Source organism: Ambystoma mexicanum, chromosome 11, assembly GCF_040938575.1.
Source record: "Ambystoma mexicanum isolate Mex_15411 chromosome 11, UKY_AmexF1_1, whole genome shotgun sequence".
In the NCBI taxonomy this organism is placed as follows: Eukaryota; Metazoa; Chordata; class Amphibia; order Caudata; family Ambystomatidae; genus Ambystoma; species Ambystoma mexicanum.
This window is the reverse complement of record NC_090934.1, coordinates 1,337,359,978-1,337,384,182: the sequence shown is the minus strand read 5'-3', so window position 1 is coordinate 1,337,384,182 and position 24,205 is coordinate 1,337,359,978.

The following is a 24,205-nucleotide window of genomic DNA, read 5'->3' as shown; positions in this document are numbered from 1 at the left end:
TAGGTGTGCATGTACAAAGCAACTTGAACTTGGAAACCCATTGGATGGCAACCAAAATGAAGTGTAACCGTGCTGTTGGCATCTTAAAACAATTTATAGGCCAACAAGCTGGTACATCTATAGCGACAATTCTCCAGTTGTACCAAACTAAAATCTGCTCCATTATGTTGTATGGTATAGAGATAGGGGGACATAAATATGGAGCTAAAATGAAACATTTAGAAGCTGTGCTGCTGCGTCGTTTACTGTTCCTCCCAAAATCACTTCCAATTGAATATCTTTATTTAGAATGAGTTTAGTGATATAGTCACTGATTCAACAGTGAAGATGAGCATGTTTTGTGACAACTTGTTCAAACTAATGAAAAACACTATGATGGGGATGTTTTTTAAAGTTGATAATTTTATGACAATAGGGACCCTTGGGATGTTGCTTTCTACACATGCTAAATGAACTGAGGATGCCTTGGTGTTTCCCCAGATGGGCATGTTTTCACAATAAAGTTGTGCATAAAAACTAAACTGAAAGGACTTTGTAAAGAACAACAGCTCATGGATTTTTATTCTGTATGCTATGCTACTGAATTTCGCAACTATATTGTTGAACGCACCTGTAAACCGACATATCTAACTGCCTATCCCAATATTATGATTGCCAGGTAATACATGAGGCTAAAATGTTACATTAGTAATGCCCTGATCACCCAAGTAGCGCGGATTGGAATCCTGAGCAAAATCAGATTCTGTCGTTTGTGTCGTAATAATGATCTCAAAACAATTGAGCACTTGGTAACCAATTGTGATAGTCGTCACACACTCCGAGAAAGCTTTTTAAATTTATCATTTTAAATCGGAGTGGTGCGGCTGGTGACAGCAATCTTTTTTATTTGGTCTGATTTTTTCTATCTTGTAAAATTCTACTGGCAATAGGTTGAGATTATTGCTATTTTATCCAGTTGCTTTTTCTGTTATGTTAACTTTTTTAGGACACTATTATGAATGATACTAAAACGATGTGGTGTGTTTTATTATATTCTCTTTAAATTGTTATTTGAACTGATGGGTGTTTTTATTTGAAGGTGTATTCTTGCTCGTTTGCGATATTGCACTACTTATGAATATGATTAGACAGCCTTGTAACAAATTATCCAACTTAAAAGGGATGCTGAGGAAGATGATGAAGATATACATTCATATCTTGCTAATTCAGCCCATTCAAAGAATAACATGTGGTATCAACACATGAAGAAAGTTGGGAGAGAAACGTCATATGAAAGCTATTACGTGTGTTCCCTTATCCCCTACTAAAATCTTCATAGCAACATAAATACCAGTAAAAAAGGCACACTGACAGACACACCTTGCACTTTGCCTAACCAGATGACGAGTCCAAGGCAAGACGCCATCATTAGCATGGGTGAATAAAACAACATCCTGAAGGGAAGACAATTACGTACATGTTAAGTCCAGAGCAAAGCAAGAGACAATGAACCAAACAATAAAATCTCAGCAGCCTGGAATAAATGGAACAGGAATCAGATTTGAGGAAAATCAGATGTTACAATGCAAAGATAAGAATGGGAAAGAAGTACCAGAATGTTGGGAAAGAGGTCAACTATGAATCAAAGGAACAGTTCTTACTTCTGAGAGATGGGCCGATGGACTGATCATGTGCAAGGCAATGGCATTGTTAGGACAATAGGACGCAGTTGTGCTGAATGCAGAAAAAGAATGCAAGGACTGATGGCCTAAGATCACAAAGTTGTTAACGTGGGTTGACGATGATGGGGGGACTATTGCAGATATTACCCTTGAAGAATGCGCCACAGTACTTTAGAAATAATGGCACGATAAAAGTGGGAGAAAACCTCAAGTGTGGTAGTGTTCTTGATATACCCGGCATTAAGGGAATAACAGCAGTCTTGATGGACCACTACTGGGCCTATGGATCATGAACATATAGGAAGTTGCCACTATAATGGGGAGGAGTATGTTCATTAGTAGTGATGAACATGCCAGTCCTAGTAGTACCACAAAGTGACCTGCATATCACAGACTTTCCTAAAATGGATGCACACCAGAGAAAGAAGAGATTGCTTAACCTTACTTGACAAAAGAGAGAGAATTACTTCTCTACAAAATCAATAGAAGCCTATCATGACTTTCCAGATTAGCACAAATTGTTCAGCAGAACGCAATGATATTTACAGCTATATTCATGCCAGGCATTTAGCTGCTGTCAACGCCAAGTGGTTACAAATCACTAGGTGGGAGCTGCTACTAACAACAACACGACAATGAAAGAATTGAATGCGATCAAAGAAGAACTAAGGGCCATCAGGCTTCTGGTCCTACAGAACAGGTATGTCTTGGACATAATTACAGCAATGGAAGGAGGCATGTGTGCCAAGATTGGGCCTTCCTGCTGTACATTCAAACATGCGCACAATGAAGAAAATTAGACCTTGACAGAAGCAGTAACTATGCTGTTAACCCTGCATACGAAGATGGTGGATGAATCTGTATTCATGGGTTTCAACCTAGCTGGCAAATGCCGCCAAGTTGCTCGGAGCAACACTAGTGTTAGTGTTGTTGGGATTCTGTCGTATAAGAATATTCATGGGACAGTGCAAGAAGACAGCAAAGAAAGCAATTGGGATAAAATAATGATCGATATGAATGCTGTGGCTGATGAGCACACACAGACCAAAAACACCACCTGTGAGCACCTGAGAGGAAGGCCGCTGGCAACCCCAGTAACATCATTTTATTACCCAAAGGATCATAAGGACTATGTAGGGCATTGGGTGTTCTGTCAACCGACTGGGGAGTACTGCCATATGACTTGGAGTGTGGATGAACACATAAGGAATGCAGGTGACCTGAGTGGGGTGACTAAGATATGGATTCCAAAGAAGTCATTCTTTGGAGGAGTAATGAAGAAAAATGAGAAGGAGGCGGTCGACGGCTTGACCAGAGGGAAGCATGTAGAGGAGCATACATGTACATCATTGATAGAACCCACACCCTCACCTCCGACATATTGGATGAAAGACAAGAAAACACTTTGCATGACACCAGGTATCATTCGAGTACCGCATTTGGTGTATGAGAGACATTATGCACTCAGAAATACGTACTGAATGTACCCTCGGACTGAAGGGGGTTTCAGGGGATTTGCAGACACCACTGAATATTGAAGAGCTGTAAAGAAAATCTGACAGGTGCGAAGTGATGCCATTAGGAGAAGACACGATAACGCACTGAAAAGACATAAGAATATTCAATGAATGAATATGTAACTGAAGAAGCAAAGTAAACATATATAGAAGTGGGAAAAAAACATATATACACAGAGGATAAGTAACCAGATGTGTAGTAAATGAATAGATTCAGAAGTGCAAGGTAGATGAGTCACATAGAAGCTTGCTACAGTAAAGAATATAACACAGGTAAAGTTGCCATGTTGAAAAGATGGACTTCAACTCTGAATAATAGTAAGTGAAAAGCTTGAAGGAGAGAGACCAGGGCTACAGAGCTGATAGACGCTGGAACAAAGAGTAGCTGTTGGCCAAAGATAAAGCATGCCACAGCAAGAAGCAATTGCAAAGTACAAAGGGAGTCAATAGGAATAACCAATATACTCCAGACATGTTTCTCTTAGATTAAGTAAATGAGCGAACATTTGTGAATGGCAAGTAATGAACAATTAAAGATGCAGAAGGCTTATGTGAGATGAAGCAACCAAGTTTCCAGAGGCCACAGAGAGTCATGACACCCAGGATAATTGAATAAAATAACACTAAATGGAAAGGCAAGATGGACAAAATCATGGTCTCTTCACACGTGGTGCAAGCTCAGAAACAAATGTCTATCCACAAGCCCCAGACAAAGATAATGATGTACCTCAACGTCCCTTAAAATTCCATGGAAGAGAACATTAATTAAGGTCAAGTACAAAGAAGAAGCCTTGGCTGAAGGCTTGGCTGATGAGAGATGGTAGACTAATTTGACAAGTGGGCAGTAGTCTGACATTGTTCTCTGCACCTGGGTTTACTTTTGTTCACATGCTGCTAACAAGCCAAATGTCCAAGGTTGGGAGAGAATGCCATCCATTTATGAGGGCCTATGCAATGGTGAGCATACAATGCTGCAGGGGCCAATCCACTGTTATGCTGCTATTATCTGTATTATACGTAGTTAGATGTGGCTATGTTTATGTCAGCACTTTGATGCCTGTGAGCTTTGGCACTGTATAAATATATAACAGCTAGCATAACATATTGGAATAGTTAAAGGCGTGCCTAGCATAAAATGTGCAGCCAATAATGTTAACACCTAAACAATATATAGGTATATATGTTCCCCTAAACAATCCCTCCATCAAATAGGTTTTATTATTCGCCACGTAGGATGACATCATGGCTGACGGACATCGAGTTATAAAACCTTTGTGTAACTGAAATAAGATTGAGAGTGTGTGGTCTATGATCTTTTGTTTGCCAGGTTTTCCCACTTCATTGAATTGAAAATAAAGTAGTGTTGTGCCTTATTCTTTGAGTCTGTCTGGTTATTTACATTTGAGATCATTTATTATGGTAATCCCATTCTGTGCACAAGAACCCTCAAAGGTGCTACTGCACAGAATTATGGTGGATGTATGAAAAAAGCGGAAAGAGCCATAATGTTGAAATTTCGGGGTGGGGGCCAAAAAAGGAGGTTGCAGGAATTTCTTCTGCACCCCTTATGAGTGCTATCCTCTATAGCCCAAAGAGAGTACACAGACCATGCGTTCGTACCACTATTTTCCACACCAGCTACTCCAGTGGTTGCAAGACAGACACAGGTAACGCCTCCATCCGTTACAATTTCTAATAATTGGGATTTCGAGGAAAGTGGAAGGATAACTCTTTCAATAGTTAGGGCTACAGAGAAGTTGAAAACAGAGAGCGCAAAGGGGATAACTCCCTGACTGCTAGCTTAGCAGATAGATTAAGGGTGGAGGAGGGAGAAAGAGTGAGGCCGGTAGTCAGAAGAGCAGACAAAGGATTGAAAATGAGAGAGAAAGGACAGGGTAGGCCTCTTCCTGCTAGGATAGAGGATAGTCTGAGAAGAGTGGAAGATGCACAAGAGCAGCAAAACATTAAAGAAGCAATAAGGCTAGAGGAGGAAGAGGTAGTGCATCTACAGAGACAAAGGGATGATGAGCAGGAGGAGGTGACAAGACAGGTAAGGGATGTAGAAGGAAGGTGGAGACATGGGCAGGTTCTTGTTAGAATGAAGAACTCCGTTATCAGAATGGTGGATATGTAGAACCGAGATGGAGTATATGTAGAACCGAGATGGATATGTAGAACAGGGATGCTGCCACAGGTTTAGGGGCTGAGCAGGGAGGATGGGAGATGGCACTCTATGGTACTGCTGATTATGCTTCCATGCCTGTAGAAGGGTCAAGGGATGTAGGAGCCAGGGTAGACGATGATGAAGGAGAGGAATGGAATGTCGAGCAAGGAGAGCAGGATATAGTCACTCCACCTTCCGCTCTAGTAGCAGTGATAGAAAGCACACCATGGAGCCATAGGATGTACCAGGGTACTCACATGGCTGTATTAAGTGGTAGGGACAAAATGGGGACAGCCCCAGGAAAAACAGCAATTAACTTAGTTTCCATTGCTCCAGAAGAGTCTGGGAAGGGCGTATAATGTCCCGTGGTCACGCATGGTCTGGGGTAAATTGATGAAGACACACACTCCCTTCGCTCACTGTAGGGGCGGGAAGTGGATTTAGGCATTGGCGAAGCTTCCTGCTGATGTCATGTTGGCCATAGGGGACATGAATAGCTTATGCACCACCCTAATGGGAGAGCGGTCAGAGGAGCTATGGGAGCTATGGGAGTTCAGTTGGATACAAATACCCATGATGGAGCAGCTTTTAATTATCTTTGGGCAGAGTTATGGGGGGCCTTGAGGATTATGTATCCTGATACGCTTGATACTAATTCAATTCCAGTTATGACAATGAAATTGAGTGATGATCCTGGCTCACACACCCAGTTTATTCAGGAGAAGTGGAGGGCAGAAACGGGAGAAACATGGGACAAGAAATGTGGTGATTTTTTACCACATGCTGAAGAAGGGACTTCATAAAGAGGTCCAGCACAATTTAGATAAAGTGGTAGGGATGGAGGCCAAGAGTTGGCCAAATATTCAGGCACACATTGTGCATTCTTGCAAGAGAAGACTGAAAAGGTGAGGGAGAATGTTCAGCAGGCACAAAAAGCAGAGACTAAGCTTCTTCAAAAGAAATTGGCGAAGATTTTTCTAGAAGGGGCAGTAATCACAAATCCTATGGAAGGACAGCAGGGGCAATCGGGACAACAGGGACACAGTGAACTGGGTATGACACAGGGGGGGATGGATATATCCATGGTCCAAGGCCAATGAGAGAGTTTCCAAGGGGCATGGGAGGATTTCCACAGGGAACTGGGTCATCTGGCAGGTTTCGGAGGAATGGGTATCTGGTTTAATTTGCCAACAGAAAATAATTATGGAGGATTTTATGGGATTCAGTGTTGGCCGTGTGAAAGGTTGGGACACTTGTCATGGGAATGTTGTGAACAGCTACACTACTTTAACATGGGTGCCAACAGATGCAGGCGCGAACCCTGCCATATGCCCCGGGCTTTGTGTAATCTTAGCAGGCACAAGCTGAACATAACCCAGTGACTTGGGTGGCACAGACATTTGGGATCCCACCGACCATTGAAGCACAAGCATCGGTGCAGACATGGGATATGTATTTATCAGCCTCTTTGTTGTATTGTACGGACAACCCAGCAAATCCTTTTGGGAGGGTCATCCTGAGCAAGTAGCGGATGTCGATTACCTTCACGGAGGAAGATATTGTTTGCTCAACCCCAGAGTTGTATCCGGTAAGGGAAGCAGGCTGTTTTCAGACTTATTGTAGCAATTGTACGAATGGGGGAGCTTCCGTGCATGCAGCATTGTTTCTTTATGGGGTGATGGTTTTGATGAGTTGGGTTATGGGGATCAGAAATCAGGTCTGGCGAGTACCATTTGAGTTTTATTTTGGCCGTATGTGCCGCAGGAAGTAACGCTGGGCACCATTGTTATGATTCTCTAATAGGCCATAGTAATCAAGAAGAACTGGATGGTTCTCACAGGCACAGATGAGGAAGGCGTAGAGTGGCACACAGTTATGGGCATCAGCCCAACCTTATCGATTTGGGGCAAGTAATATCGCCTGCACGACGAAAGGTAATACCAGGATACCGCAGTTAAAAATTCATCTCAGCCAGTCACATTCAAACAAATTATATTGTTCACAATTGTTCCACATATGAGGGAGGATAGGGAGAGAGGGTGAATGTGAAAGATGATGCCCTGGAGGGGGGTGAGGTGATTTTTGTTGATGGGTCATTGACCATCAACCAGGAGTCGGGTGAGAGGCATACAGGTACAGCTGTCATGGGTCTTGTGGATGGAGATTACCGGGTCAGACTGAAGAGACGGTTGCCTTCTGACTACTCTGCACAAGCGGCGGAACTGGTGGCCCTTATAGAGGTGCTACAAATGTGTAAGGGGAAGGCAGTTACCTCCAAAGTGTCACCTCCTCCCATGTCCATTCCTCATGCTTTCCTTGCTCATTTCTGTCCAGTTTTTAATACTGATGTTCTTTTCTTACTAGCCAAAGCCCACCCCACTGCTTCTCCTACTGACCCAAATCATTCTGCATTAATCCCTAAGGTTTCTCCTCTTGTTCCTTTTTAATATCTGTCTTTCTACCTCTATTTGTCCTACATATTTTAAACATGCATCCCTATTTTAAAGAAACCCACTGCTGACCCTTTGACTGTTTCCAACTTTCGCCCTATCTATCTCCTATCATACCTTTCTAAACTATTAGAACACCTTGTTTATTCCCAGATTTCCTCATTTGTTTCAGATTCTTCTCTTCTTCCCAGATTTCAATCTGGCTTTCGTCCCTTACATTCTACAGAAACTGCTCTTGTGGCTTTACTAAATTCTCTTTTTCAGCTTGGTGCTCTAAGCACTCATCTTTTCGTATCCTTCTATATCTATCCGCTGCCTTTGACACTGTGGATCACTCTTTACTTCTGGCATCACTTTCATCTTGCGGTCTTACAAGTCCTGTTCTGGTTTGGTTTAACTCTTATCTGTCTAATCTAATGTTTTCTGTCTCCTGGGCGGCCAATTCCTCTATGTCTCTCTCGCTTGCCCATGAGGTACCTCAAGGGTCGGTCTTAGTCCCCTTTCTCTTTTCTTTGTACACATCACATCTTGCAGCTACTATTTCCTCCTTTGGCCTATCTCAACACTCATCACTTTTACACCGACGACACTCAACTCTTTCTGTCCTGTTCTTCCTTCTATTCTGAAATTCATCACACTCTTTTGGCTTTCCTAGTTGCTATTAAATCTTGAATGTCTTCCCACTTTCTTACTCTTAATGCTGGGAAGACTGAAGTACCGTTCTTTCCTGCCAACATTCTTCCTCCCCATCTTCCATCTTCTTTCATATCCTTTCCTCCTTGTAAGCTCCCAATCTTATCTATCGCTCGTAATGTTAGTCTCTACTTTGACTCCTCTTTCCATCATATTTCTCTAACCTCTTGTTCTTGTCATTTTCATCTTTACAACATCTGTTAGGCCTGCCCATTTCTCACATTTCAAGCATCTAAACTTTTAATCTCCTCTTTAAACTTTTCTTGTTTTTTCTCCTGTTCTACTGATCTGTATGGATTCTCCAGTTCTCATCTTGTTCCTCTTAGATCAGTCTTTAATTCTTCTATTCACCTACTCTGCCTTCTTAATTATCGGGACCCTATTTCTTCCACTCTCGCAGCACTTGGCTGGCTGGCCTTTCACTCTCAAATTAAATTACATTTTCTGTGTCTTGTCTTCAAATCTCTCCATGGTCTTGCCCCTACCTACCTTGCTGAACTCCTATCCTTTTACACTCCCTCGTGCTCTCTTCTGTCTTCCTCTCAGTTCAGACTTTTGGCTCCTCGTCCCCCCTGTGCTCAGTTTCTTTTTTGTTCTTTTGAACTTCTTGCACCCCTTCATTGCAATGCTCTTCCACTTTCTCTCGGTACTTCAACATCTACTTCAACATTCCCGAGTGATTGTTTCCTGGACTTAACTGCTTATTCACTTTTATTGTACCGTGTCTCATTTTTATGTTCAGCGCTTTGGCTTAAGGTGCTTAATAAAAGACAAATAAAATACAAAATACAAATACAGTCACTGTGGCTCCACATACATCACCTCCACCGTCCATTCTGGGTTATCAGATGGCAGGGAAGAGGGTTTAGGACGTCTGATGGTTCCCCTGTCCAGCATGCTGTATTGCTATCCTGGCTAATTGAAGTGTTAACCTGGCCAGAGAGATAGGCCTAGTAAGGTGCTCTGCCCATACTAACTGTACTAATTCAATAGCTCTCGTAAATTATGCCCAGACAATGTGAAAAGGAAGCAGCCTATTTTCCTTTCACAGATTCCCAGAAAATGGAAACTGTGTCCCAATAGTTACAGTTTCCAGCCCTGTACACCGCAGTCCCGGTGCTCCAGATAATAGAAACACAAGGGAAAGCCCCTATAGAAGAACAGGAGCTCTGGAAAAAGAGAAGCTGTGTTCTCTCACCCACAGATTTGCTTTGAAGACGGGAAGCAATGGGGAAGGTAGTAATGCCTGTAGAGCTGCTTCTTTTTACTCTAGAGCAACTACATTACCTGTTGCATACTTCTCAATGACAAATCACAGCAGAGTTCCAGTAGGACTGGTTAATCTCTAACCTACGAGAACAGGTAAGTAGATTCATCAGGAATGTTGTCGTGTGTGAGGAGTTCAATCCCGGAAATACCATGAGTTTATTGAGGGGGAAATTGCCCAGGCCCTCTGGTCCATTCAAGGATCTCCACAGCAATTTTGTTGACATGATACCATTGTGCAGTAACTTCAGATATTCAATAATTGCCATGGCTTGTCCATTGTCCCAGTGGCTTGAGGTTGGTTCCTGTGTGCGAAAAGTGTTAAGATGATATCTTCACAGGTTGTGCCTTCTCACCAGCAGACAGCAGGAGAAAATGATGAGTCTATTGATGATCAGCACAAGACACAGCTCCTCCCCGGGGACCTTGTCTATATCTGCGACTTCATGCATCGCTGGAATGAACAGTGTTTCCAAGGGCTCCACGCAGTAATCTCCACAGCTCCGGATGCAGTGAAGGTGGAGGGCAACAAGAGTTGGATCCACCTGGGGGATACTCTAAGAGATACCGGCAGCCCTCCACATGCACAGAAGCAGGCAAAGAAGTTAAGTACACCCTAATGATTCACTGTTTGTTTCAGTGTAAAGAGGGTGCGGATAGAGATCTGGAATTAAAATAATGTTTTGTGTAGAGAAAGGAATGTCTAAAATTGTAAAGTGTGTAAAAATGAATATTTTTGTGGTTTTCTTGGTCCATGGGTCATCATGTCTGAGGATGACAAGTAGTACAAAAAGGGGAAATTGAAAATTGTCTAGTTTTATATGAGGAGAACATGTTAAGAGTGAAAAGAAATGGCAATAATAATCATTTGATAAAGGACGATGACAAATTAGATCCTACAATTAATGCACATGGTTTCGCAGTGGATAACATGGTATAGGCATATGAGGAGGGTAGGGAGAGAGAGATCCGTAGGATAATGCTACAGCTGCTCTCTCACCCCGTATGTTTTTGGCATTCTGAATGTATTTATCCTGAGTGAGGTAGAGGTAGCAGATGCACTTTGCCTAGTGCACCTAGACCTGTGCAGGGTTCAAGGGCTGTTTAAATGGCAGTCAATTATGGCATCAATCATAACAAATGATGAGGAATGTTCAAATGCTGAGAAGAGTACAGTCAAAAAAATATTAGGTGTGTTGCAAGAGTTCAATTGACCTTGGAAGGAGCCATTTTTTCTGAAAATTGATGGGAGCAAGGGGTGAAGAGTTGTAGAGCTGGAGGAATGAGGGGATTCTCAGAAGAAGGGGTGGCACACATTAATTAAGATTGTGGGACAATATGGAGAAATCATTTGCAACATCTGACGTGGCTCACGGAGCCAGAAAAAACCTGTTCAGCTACAGACGCTTACACATTTTTCTATGTGTTTTAAGGGTGATGGCACAGTGCCCGATGGCACAAATGGGAACTTCAGTCGCACATTATGCATGACAGATCTAGTTGGAGGTACGGCTGCTCTTTTGGATAATTTCTGGACTTGTCGATCATATGAATACAGCAGTTGCCTCCAGCATGGCGTGGTGTGTGCAGTCTCTCTACCCTTCATATTCCCATCCTCATGAACCCCGAAGATCATTTAATTTTGGCCCATGCAATGCCGAAGGTACCTCTGTGCCCCTTTATCCCTGTGCCGCCTGTGTCCTTTTTGATCATATTATAGGGACAAAAAGACTATGTTTGATGACAAGAATCAGGAACAATTACAACGTAGGAGAAGATCAAAACTACCTTTCAGCAGCATCATCAAAAACTTTAGCCTCCCAATGATACAGAAAACGGTACTCTCACCAGAACTTTTTCTGCCTTACATAAACTAAAAGTTATCATGGAGAGTGAGGCTGGGATCACCGCGTCATGGATCAATTCCTTGTTCACTTGGGTACCTTCTTGGTTGAGCCTCGCTGTGAGATTTTTTTGGACTAGTTTTGCTTTTTTCAGAATTGTTTTCTGTTCTTACCATATACTTTTACAGTGTTGCTCTTCCAAGGTACCGACAGCTGCCATCATGATGACTGTAACCCTGTCCAAGGCTAGGGTCACCACCACTTAATCCCACATGGGAACTCATACTGAAGGTGTCTTCTGTCCGCCACCAAATTGGCATGCTTGCATGGAGGAGCAGGTAGATTGCAGAAATAGTGGGGGGACGAGTTGGGTTTGTTCGGCAGAGGAATATGCCCATATTGAGAATGGTGTGAGAGATGGTTGTAGGGATGTTTCCCAAGAAGATGATTATGATTTGTTAGTTAGATTATTAATTAAAGGGGGGGGACTGTTGGGGTGGTCAGGAAGGGTCCCCATCATTACGAAGGGTTCATGTTGCGCACACCATATTAATGAATGGGGGTGCTGCAAACTGAGTGCGTTGTTGCAATTTCATATGCATCATGTATAGTTAATTGTGGACGAGCTATGTTACTTTTAGTGTTACTTTTTGTTCAGAACTGATATGCACGCATGCAAAAAGATAAAGTATGAAGTCCACCAGATATAAAAACATATATGCACATTTATATAAATACATGGGGAATTCATGAATCTCAATATAAGTGGCCTTTTAAACAATGAATCAAAACACTGTGGTTAGGGATTACTTGCAAAATGCACGTTGACTTCTAAACAGGTTTTCAGATGGCAGAAAGCAGGTGAAAGAGTGACTTCAGCCTTTGCGTGGTCACAGCTGCAGAGATAGCCTTGAGTTTTTATGATCTGATAAGTCTCGTAGATAGTAGATATAATCTCCTACTGTTTGAGAGTGTGACTAAGGGAGTTTCGTTATTTATTTTGGTCAGCAGTAAAACACAGGGTAAGCTGGTGGTAAGCTGGTGCATAAAGCTATTTAGAAGTTTCACTTGTGCGATAAAGTGGGTTTTTTGTAGATTGGAACGTTTCAATGGAACAGTGACCTGTGAAATTGGATAACATCACGAACGAAGAGTCATTCACCCAGCATCCTCATATTGCGTGGAATGTCCATACGAGCCATGTGCAAATTAAGAGTTACGGCTTAGGCGAGTTATTACTAGTAATGAATTATGTTTTCAATATCAATGCTTAACCATGTGTTCTTGTCATGACCTACTACGGACAAATCATAAGAAGATGTGTGTTATGACTATAATCTGAAGATAATTATTGAGATAAACCTTTGTCCTTTTAGTTGACGCAGCTTGTGATAGATCTTTGTTTGTAGATCTGAGATTTTGACTTGGTTCATATCTCTTGAATTGTTTATTTAGGTATGTTGGACCATTTCCATAAAGACAGCAGTGAACCATCATCCAATATTTGAATGTAATGGGTTCATCCATGGCTAACAAATGTAGGTCTCTCCTCTCTCCTGTGATGTGTTCTCTCTTTGTTTTGCCAGTTCTAGTGCTTATGGTGTTGTTCTGAATCACCTGCCACTGTTTAAGGCAATTGTTACTGGCACCCAGCAGCAGAGCGTTTCCATGATCTAGCCTTGAGAGGATGGTAGCCCTGGCAATTGTGGTGCTGTTTTGTTTGTTTAGTAGAGGTCTGATTTTCCTCAGTAGTTTCTGGTGGTAATTGCAGTTTCTTTTGAGATACAATACATTACATTACAATAGTATGTGATCAGGTTACACATTGTACATCTTTTTAACACAGCAGCACATTCTCGTCTCCTCCATTAGACTCTTTATTAGCCAGATATTGGTGGAAACCACCCCAAATATCCTGTTCTTTTCACAGAGAAGAAATGTCCACGCATATCAGTCTTTGTCATGCGCCGGGGCAGTCCAGCACCGAAATGCTAGGCAACCCCATACACGTGTTTCAGCCTAGTTGGGTCTCATCAGTGAGGTGAAGCTGTGCCTCTCTAAGAGCAGTGGGCAAGGGATCCACGTCTGGATTCCCCAGGTAACCTAGGGTGAGACCCAAAGTTACTTGGTATGCAAAACGGAGGGGGTTCTAGGAAATTCTCTACCAGCACAAACACAGCCCATTGGCTTGTTCTTGGGTGGATGGCCCCTGGGAGAGTCTCAACCAAGTCTTTAGCTCACTGTTCTTTTCACAGAGAAGAAATGTCCACGCATATCAGTCTTTGTCATGCGCCGGGGCAGTCCAGCACCGAAATGCTAGGCAATTCTCCTCTGAACAAGAGTACCACAGCAACTCCATACACATGTTTCAGCCTAGTTGGGCATCATCAGTGAGGTGAAGGTGTGCCTCTCTAAGAGCAGTGAGCAAGGGGTCCACGCCTGGATTCCCGAACACAGCCCATTGACTTGTTATTGGGTGGATGGCCCCTGGGAGAGTCTCAATCAAGTCTTCACTGTTGTTTTCACAGAGAAGAAATGTCCCCGCATATCAGTCTTTGTCCTGCCGAGGGGCTGTCCAGCACCGAAGGCTCGTAGTCAGGGGAAGCTAGTCTTCCTTGTTCGTATGGTAGAGTGAGTCGTTTCCAGCTAACCCTTGCTTGACCCCTCCACATGAACACGGAGCACGCTCAGGTCATCTTCATGAAGAAGGACCTGCCAGGCCATAGGGGTATGGTGATAAAAAGATAGAATAATTTGGGAAGGATAATCATCTTCACTAATGCCACTCGCCCCATCAGCGAGATGGGGAGTTGTTTCTATCTTTTGAGTTTGGTGCAGAGTTCCCTGACAAGTGTGTCATAATTCAGGGAGCGCACCTGGGAATCAGAGCGTGCCACCTCAACCGTTATGTACTTCACCTGCTTGGGTGACCATCTCAGTCCGACCAGGTCGCTGGGTTCTTTCGTGTCGTCCGTCAGCGGGAACACCTCAGACTTATTGCTATTCAGTTAAAGGCCCAAGTATTTCTTGAATTCCTGGACCGCCACTATCACAATCCGTAAGTACCTCTCAGGTCTCCTCACATACATCAGGATGTCATCTGTATAGAGTGTTATTAATTCTGCTCAGGCAGCTATGGTTATGCCAGCTTGAGCATGTCATGCCCTCATAAGATCTGCCAGGGGTTCTATCACCACAGCGAATAGCAACAGTGACAGTGGGCAGCCCTGTCTGGTCCAACCCGAGAGTGTCAACACTGCAGACAGAACTCCGTTCACGCACACTGTGGCATATGGTTGTGTGTACAGAAGCCGCACCCATTTTATGAAATTAGAACCAAACCCATAGTTGTGTAGCACCCTAAACAGAAATGACCAGTACACTGTATCAAAGGCTTTTTGCATGTCCAGGGACAATGCAACTCCCTCAGTGTCTTGCTGTATCTTCGCTAGGACATAGTACAGCTTCCGTATATTGGATGCTTTTGATTGCCCCTGTATAAAGCCCGCCTGATTTTCGTGCACCATATAGGGCATCAATGGATTAAGTCGGGAGGCTAGTATCTTGGCAAAAATGTTTAGATCTTTGCTAGGTATTCATCTATCTCGCCCTCTGTGGCTGCACTTTGCGGTGAATAGAGGCTTTCATAGAAGTCGTAGAATACCTCACAGACCTCTTCCACTTTATTCACTACTCTCCCATCCCGCCTGGTTATACACAGAATAGATGTATTGCCCCTCTCGCCATGGATTGTCTGTGCCCGAAACTTCCTTGGCCTCTCTTGTTCCCCATATCTTCGTGCTGCTGCTCGGCCTATCAAAGTAGCATAGTTCTCTGTCTGCCACTTCTCGGTACTCTTCTAGTTTTATTTCTATTTCTCTGTTAATATGTGTTGCAGGGTTATTTGCATACTCCATCTCTAGTATTACTAAAGCCTTTTCCTGCCTTTTGCGTTCCCCCCTGATATCCTGGATGAATCCAAATTCCATGGACATCCCGAACACTTGCATGTAAACTTTGAATGCTTGCAACAAGACTGCTTGTATGTCCACTGACCCTTCATTATTCTCGAGGAAGTCTGTGATATGTTGTAGCATACTGGACCGGAATATTGGATCTAACAGGGATGCGGCTTTAAAGTGCCACTGAGGTCTCCACGAACGGCCTCGGGAATGTTCAATGTGAGCATCTCCGGGGAGTGATCGGACCGTGTTCTGGATAATATTTGGAACTCAATCATCCAACCCAATATCCTCTGCAATGCCAGCAAGGGATCTACATGGGAGTGCATGTCGTGTGCCCTAGAGTAAAAAGTGAACGCCCTCTGTGATTAATGCAATGAACGCCATACATCTTTCAAACCCAAATCTAAAATGTGTGTCTGTATCATGTGTGCTGCACTTGTTAGGGTTCTGAGCGACGTTGATGTGCGGTCTAGAACAGTGTCAAGAATGATATTGAAGTCGCCACCACAGATCACCAATGCAGTAGGATAGTTTGCACACTTTTGGAAACACTCCTTCATAGAACTCTGAGTCAACTATATTGGGGCCGTACACATTTATCAGCAGCACCTCCGCACTCCCAAGTTTCCCATGCACAATCACACACCTAACACATTCGTCGCTCTCTGTTGTATAATGCATGAATGGTAGTGACCTGTGGACCAGGATCATAACTCCTCAGGCTTTAGTTGAGTATGAAGTATAATAGCGCTGCCCTCCCCACCCTGGGGCCATTTTTTGTGCCTGGGGTTCAAGCAGATGCGTTTCCTGCACGAATAACAGTTGAGCCCATTGCCTATTCACATACGCCCAACCACCTTACATTCCAACTAATCAACTTTACCCCAGTCAGACCAAGTTTAGCCATCATTTCATATGCGTCCTCGTGTAACCTCTGAACTCCTATACCATCTCCCGAAAAAGCGATAGCTTGCTGTGATCAGTCTGTGCATTTTTTAAACTGTTTTACCCCAACTCTCTCCAGGTCCCACCACGCCCTCCCTCATAGTGCCCTGAACTTCGACTATGCTATCACCCAGCCCGCCCCCTTCCCTTCCCCTCCTAACTGGTTTAATCAAAGTATATACACACATTGGGGGCGACTGCTTCCGTGGTACCCAGAACTCCCAGCTTGCTCAGTACCAAACTTAAACTGGGCTTAACCTTTGTGGATACTTAAACTTAAGCTAAAAACACACATAATGAACTGGGCGATCACTGTAGGGGACTGGAAAATTCTACACACAGTGTCAAAAAGACTACATTGCCCTCCTCTGTCCGGACCCCAGTTCACCACCCATTGTAGCCTGGAGCTTAGAATAATTGTCAATCAACCCTTATGAATATTACAGTAGATATTTCACAGCCACTGGTGCAGTGCCATGTTACCATAGCCTTGAGTGCATAGCCTTGAGTGTCACCTCAAGCATGTTGCCTCACTCACTGTTGTCACTATCCTTCTTCCGATGTCCGTTTCTCTGGTAAGGGAATGTTAGCTTCTACAAAAGATGCCGCATCCTGAAGAACGTGAAGAAGTAGGTTTTATTTTTAAATTGCATTCGGGAGGATAGCTCAGCGGCAGCGTGTGCGTCTTGGAAGCAAGACGACACGGAGCAACAACAGGTTCGATCCCCGGGTCCGCGCTTAGGAACCTTTGGGTGTTTAAGCGCGTTATAAATACGTAACTAAGAAAAAAAAAAAACACACAATTACGCAAGACAATTCCTGTAACAGCGCCTCGATGCCTGCGGGCTGTGTGAGCGCTTTATAAATGTGAAATAAATGTGAAATAAACCTGGCTGGATATGACATTGTGTAAGGTATCTGGTGTTCCCTCAACAATTTCTTGACTCCAACAAATGAGCGTCTCTCACACTCGAGCCCATTTTCAGGTTTCCTGGCTTGAATTTTGCTGCCAGGGACCTATGTGCCCGCTCTACTACAAACATTTGGGACCAACCCAGGTCTCCTAGCAGGTCTCTTAACAGGCCCTCCACCGCGGTTTCCATGAGGCCTTTCAAGGCATCTTCCGGCACACCTATGATGCGGATATTGGTCCGCCGTGACCTCTGTTCTAGATCTTCACACTTCATTTTGATGCTGGCCAGGTCCTTTGCCATCCTTGTAACTGTGTTTTGCAATGATTCTATGGCATCTTCCGTCGTGCCTATTATCATTTCAGCCTCCGTAATGCGATGGGTAGCTTTTTCCAACTGGGCACGGATCTTTGAGACAGTGACATTTATGCCATCCAATTTGTCATTTATGGATGCAAATCCTTGTTTCATGATAGTCACCACCCCCTGTAGGTTGGTAGGGGATGAACCATGGGTCATTGTCAGTGTTTCCTGGCTTCTGGATCCTTCATTATTGGCAGCTAGTTGTTTAGAAGCAGGTTTGGTGAACTTATCCATGGTGCCACTTATTTTCAAGGGATGTCCTTTAGGCATTATATTAGACCAGTGGTGTTTCTCCGGCATGCAACACGGTGCCGCCTGGAGCATTGGCTGAGTAGACCAAGTTTCTTCTGTAGCAGACTGTATGGTTGTGGGAGGCCCGTTAGGGGGTTCCCCATTGTGTTGTCAAAGAACTTGTCACACCCTGCACCTTAAATGTTGCCTTTTTTGCAGTGTTCTCAGCGCGCCCTGCTTCCGAGCCCAAACCGGGTTGCTTCAATATGCCTAGTGTGCATGTCACTGACGTTGACACTGCAGGACAGTCCAGGTCCAATCGTCCCTGCTGGGGAGAGGGGGAAGGGACTAGGAATCAGCGCGCAGTGACAAGTTGCTGAATGGTTGGGTGGCCCCCACTTTCAAGACCAGGTCTCCACACCCTTAAAGGGACACGTGTTGCCAATAGAAGGGGAAGTCCAGTAGTTCGGCTTGTAGCAGCAGCTGCCCAGCCCTGGCCTGGGCCACCAGTGGCGCAATTATCTACGTCATGTAGAATATCCACTGTCCTTGCCTTAAATGTGCAACTAACAACGGCCGCACATGTGGTTGCAGTATCTCTTACTTCCTGTGCGGGTGTGGCTAGGGGAACCAGGGTGTACACGCCTTCCCTAAGTTTGACTGTTATCAGGCCCCAAAGAAATGTTCAACAAGATGTATTGTCTCCTGGTAGGATCGGAAGTGGCCAAGGATCACAGCATATTGTCCGCTTTTATGCCTGTGCCATGGTTAGCGGACTCTCGCAACTGCCTGGGATTGGGGCATTGCGCTTCAGGGCGGCCTAGTCCATATGTTAGGGAGAATTCTCAGAAATATGCTAATTCCCTTCTACCTTAGAGACCCCGAGCTCTTTTGCTGGACTTTAGGACTTTTAATTTCTAACCTGGAGAGAGTGAGAACTTTTTCCCACTCTTTCATGTATTTTTCTGTGATTTGGACTCTGTGTTTCTTCTGAGATTTTGGTGTATGACCAACTCCATAGGCATCATCTTTGCATTGTGACACAAAGCACCTTCAGTGCAGTGGCACAGGGAAGTCCCTTAGATTTCCCAAAGGTTTAAATACCTTCTCTTGGTGAAACTATTTTTCCAAGAGCAGTAAAGTGAAATTGACTTTACTTACATTTTGTAACTTTCTAGATCCAGCACATACTATCTTATCATAGCGTGCTGGAGTGGTTAATTAGTATCCCCTTTGTCTAGCTTCTTATGTAACATTTTATGTTACCCTTTCTACATTCAATGGCTGGTGGCAGTGGATTACTTTTTACTACCGTTGTGTGATTTTACCGCGGGCTGTGTTCCTCAAAATGGCCCGGTCTTCTTTTTTCTCCATTTCTTGTTGGAAAGGTCCTTCTTGAGATTTACTCTGCATGCCAAACCAGGTTTGGTCCCTTTGTTCATTTTGCCTTTGGTGGGATTCACGAGTGAATCCCGCCTCTGCCTCCAGTATGTCCGGCAGGGGCAGGAAGAGAGGGAGGTGCCAGAAACTCCCTGTGCTTAATCCCTGTGGTTACAGGAATACACCCAAAGGTGATGGGCTGACTGGCTGTCCGGCTCTGTGATTGACAGCTAGGCTGGAATGAATTGGAGAAACCTGCATAAAAGGCGAGGCTTTTGGCTTGGAAGGCAGAGTGGACCACCGGACAAATGAATCCGAAGAAGAACTAGGAAGAGATGCCTGCTGCAACTCCTGGGCTTTTGGTTTGCCCGATGAAGCCCTGCTGCTGTGCTGAAGCTCTGAATTGGTTTCGACTATAGAAGCCCTGTAACGACGACTTCTCCCCTTGAGTTGGTGGGATCAATCAACTCCAAAGTGAAATCGTTTTGGACATCCTCTCGGAGGTGGCTGCACTTCCACTGCTGCTGTTGCTGGAACCAAAGTGCCAGGGAGAGGGACACCAAATCGAGTGGATCGCTTTTAAGTCAACCTGAGCGCCAGGAAGATCCTCTGGACTTCCCTGAAGCAGGACTGACCAAGCCTGAGCCACCTCAACAGAGTGCTGGATCCCAGAAGCAAGGAAAGTCTGAAGTGGTATCTAAAAACCCCAGTATTGGTATTTGCTGTCAGACGCGAGGAGCAGAAACCGCAAAGTGCCGCTGAATTGAAGTTTGCCCATTGCTGCCGCTGACCTTCCCATTGCAGTGCAGGAGTCCCCAGACCTCCTCCCTCTTGTCCCCATGACTGAGGCCCAGGAACACCAGGATCTGCAGAGCTGTACAGGAACAGAAGCCAGCTGGAACCATTTGTTCTAACCAAAGGTACTGTAAAGTCTAAGAGAACTTACCTCTTGTTGTGTAGCCTTACTTGCTCTCAGTTGATACCTGTCTTGGTTCTCCTTGCAGAGTTGCTTACAGCTTTGGCCCTCACAAGCCTCACAGCTTGTGGCCCTTCAAGTGAATCTTATTTCTACAAACGTTTCTAAAAACATTGTGCATGACTTTTACTTACCTGCAAAGAAGATCTTCAGCTCCCTTAGACTTTGCTCAACTAACATTGGCTGTCCTGGCCCCTGAGAGATTCTTCTTACCCTTGACTCTGTACCTTTATCTTTCCCCAGGAAAGGGTTACATTTACTTGACATAAGAAGGTTTTAAAAAAGTACTTACCTGTTTGAGTTATTTGTTAACCTTTCTTTTATTCCCCAATCTAACCTAAACTCAGTATTGCTCTAAATGTACTAGTGATAGATTCATTTCCACAGTGTCCTAGCTATTTAAGTCACCTGAAGTGACTGTGTGCCATCCCCAATTGTTATCATCTGATTTAGAAAAACCAAGAGTGTGTTTTGAAGTATATTAAAATTGTTACATGTTTTGCTCCCTTCTCGAAAAAAGGCTTATAAAACTGACTGTTATATAAATGAATGCTTGTTTAATCAAGAAACCTTGAGTGTAAGTGTTTATTTGAATAACTGTCACTGTGACAACTCTGTGTTACAACCATACAGCTCACATTGACCCCTCTTGAGATAAGCCTGGCTGCTCAGCCACACTACCAACCTGTGCAGTACAGACTTATATTAAAGGTTGGGTTCCTATTGCCAGGAGGTCCAACTTGCTGTAGTCTTCCAAGGGATACTGCACACAATCTTTCCTAACACCGTAGGTTGCCTCATGCACTTGTTCACCCACCAGGAGGGTGACGAGACCACCGCCATAGCTGATAAGGGTTCCCCTACCTGCGTACCATGTCTCTTTGTCTTGGCCTTGTGCACTCGGAACGAGCGTGTTCTTGTGGTGGGCATGATTGGGAGCTCTGTGATGGCCCACATGGTTTGTTGCGTGTCTGTGAGGCAGCCTCTATTGTTAAATGTGGATCACACGCTTAGTGTTTGTTAACAGCCCTGCCGTCCTGGTGCTGTGCCTCTTCACGAGTGCTTCTGGCAATGGAGTCCCAAGTCTTCACGACAGCGGAAGCCAATGCCTCAGATGTGGCTCTGCACCTCCCACGAACCATGGGTCAACGGCCCACGGCAGCCACCAGACTCACCTGCCGTTTTGTTTCTCCAACAGTGCAGTAATCCAGATCACGACCACGTGCCACTTGTTGCTCGTGGTGTTTTAGGATGACGAGGGAGACAAGTCGCTCTGTCCAGCGCCGACCTCCGCCGCAGATCCTCCAGTGGATCTGGCCATCAGCGCGGAAAGTTCTGATGGCTTCTCCCCGCCCGGGTTATTGCAAGGCGGTGGTCCACTATTTGCTGCAGATCATGCTCGCTACCCGGCGGGCCTGAATGCTGTCTCATCTCTGGCTCCTCAGCGCATCTCCAGCCTTTTATTCCCCCTTCCAGGCTGGCCCCAGAAGAGAGATCAGTGTGGTTAGAAGTGTGTAGCAGCATACATATCTTGCCGCAGCCCCGTCAATTCTATTGTTGGTGTTGAAGTGAACTTTCGAGAATTCGGTCAATGCTCGCAGGTTTCCTTTGTGCAGTTGTAAGCAATTTTTGCGGCTTTCCTTTCACAGCAACCGCACAGATTATGCCAGAGAGCTCATGGCATCCCCAGAGCTCACAAAAAACGTGACCATTTTGTCACTCAAGCAACAGCGCCCCAATGGGATTTCTTTGAAGAGGGTTCTGGCCAATCATGTTTGGAGGTGGATTGTAATAAAGTATTTTGTGAGCGTTTTAACTGTTGCAAAAATGTATAAAAGATGTGAACTGATGTGGTATTTTTGAGATTTGGGTTAGTTCCGTCCTGCAACACCATCTAACTGCTCCCCGGGAACATTGTACAATAAACTTGCTTTATGTACAGCCGTGTACTCACTTCTTAAGTGGTGGGCCTGTTTGGGCTAAGGTGATTTAAGGCCCATCCCGACATCGGTCCGAGGCAAACCTATGCCACTCCCTTTAAAAACATCTGGAGAGAGAGCAGAACCTCTCACATTAGGTATGCACACCTTCTTTCAAATACCGATACACAGAATAGTGCAGGGAAAGGCCGGGCAAAATGCCACTGGGTGGTAAATCCTGGGGTGGTAGAAGGTAGAACGCGGCATGAAATGGGGTATATGAGTGTGTGTTGGAGGATTAGAGAGGGAAGTGCCTGGAGAGGGTCAGAATTGTGTTCCGGGGTTATCAGGCTCTAGGAAAAAACTAAGCAAATACTCAAGATACTAACAGCATTTTGTTTATTGTGGCAGAAGAGACAGAACTGGACTGGAATCAAGAGCCAGTGTTAAAAGGCTGGCATTATGCACAACTAGGAATCACACAGCAGCATTAAGCACTAGATCCAAATATCTCACATGAACAAACATTTTTCGTTCCAATCACTGTTGACTCAACTGTATATAAACCATTTACCAATTGCAATTGTTAGCAGGAAATAAGCAGGGGCGCCTGAAATCGAATGTGTCTTTGCTTGTAATTGCAAAACGGTGCAATCAGTTTTGAGCTATTTTTGTTTTTGGGCGTTTACTTAATGACTATTTCTTCCACTGTTGGAGGGAAAAGACTTCGCACAATGATACCTTGCTTCAATGTTCTTCTTTAATGAACAATCTGAAACTTTTGCAAATCAGCCATTTCTGCTGACCGCTATAAAAAGCAGCCAAAGCCGATTGTCTATGAGAGGATTGGAACACGAGTTCAATGAAAGGTTCACATTTATTGCAAACAGTTTCAACCAGCGGTAATCCTGCTGGCATAATTAACGTGAGGCACCTATTCTGTTAAGCACGTTGGCACTTTTTGCTTGTATTATGAATTGTTTGCTTAAAGTTAGTGAGTGCTAACGCTGCAAAATATATCTTTTCAGTGTATCATATATACTGTATGATCAACATTGGTTTCAGTGCATTTGTCAAATTAGTGTTGTAATATGCAATGGCTCCCGTGAATATTTGTATCTCTTGTTTGAAGATGAAATTAGTAATATGTAATTCTGTAAATGTTTCAAACCGATACCTTTATGGAGAGGGATATGGTCTGGTGCTTGGCCTTGCATACACGTGGGAAAGTACCTTTTGGGGCCAGGGTGTCTACCCAAGCCAGCGAACAATGAGTGGGGGTTATGATATGAGGATACTTGGGATACTCTCCCACTGTCTGGGCCACTTGGCAGTGGCCAGACACATCTGCACCAAACGAAACCCTCCTCACAAGATGTCAGGAGGTAAAGAGCCCCTTGCCCAGAAGAATCCAATTGAAACCCCCTCTTTGAAGTACATGTCTGGCTCCCCAATACAAACCCAATCTTGCTGAAAAACATCCACAGTGTACACTGTCTCTCACAGAGCTGTGCGTTAGTGCCCCACACTCTGGGCCCACAACAACCCTCCAGTCCACTCACCAGGTTCTCCAAGAAAAGCTCACAATCATCAAGAGCTCACACAGGCTTTCAAAACCACTGCCTGCTACTGCAGACCCTCCCTCAAAATCGATGGGCCAAAGAGCGCAACCATGGAATGCAAAGCCTCCGGACAGCTCAATCATCTCCCAAGCATCATTCCCAAACCTCTTGCAAAGTCATCCACTTTTAGACTGCACTTCAGGTGCACACCACTCGCAACACAGACCAAAACATGGCGAACATCCTAAATCAACACTGGTATGAGTCCAGTCCCCACAGCCTTGTTGCTTACAAGGAGGGAAGCACCCTGACCAGTGCCAATATCACCCTAAGCCCTCAGGGGCAGACCCTGAATCAT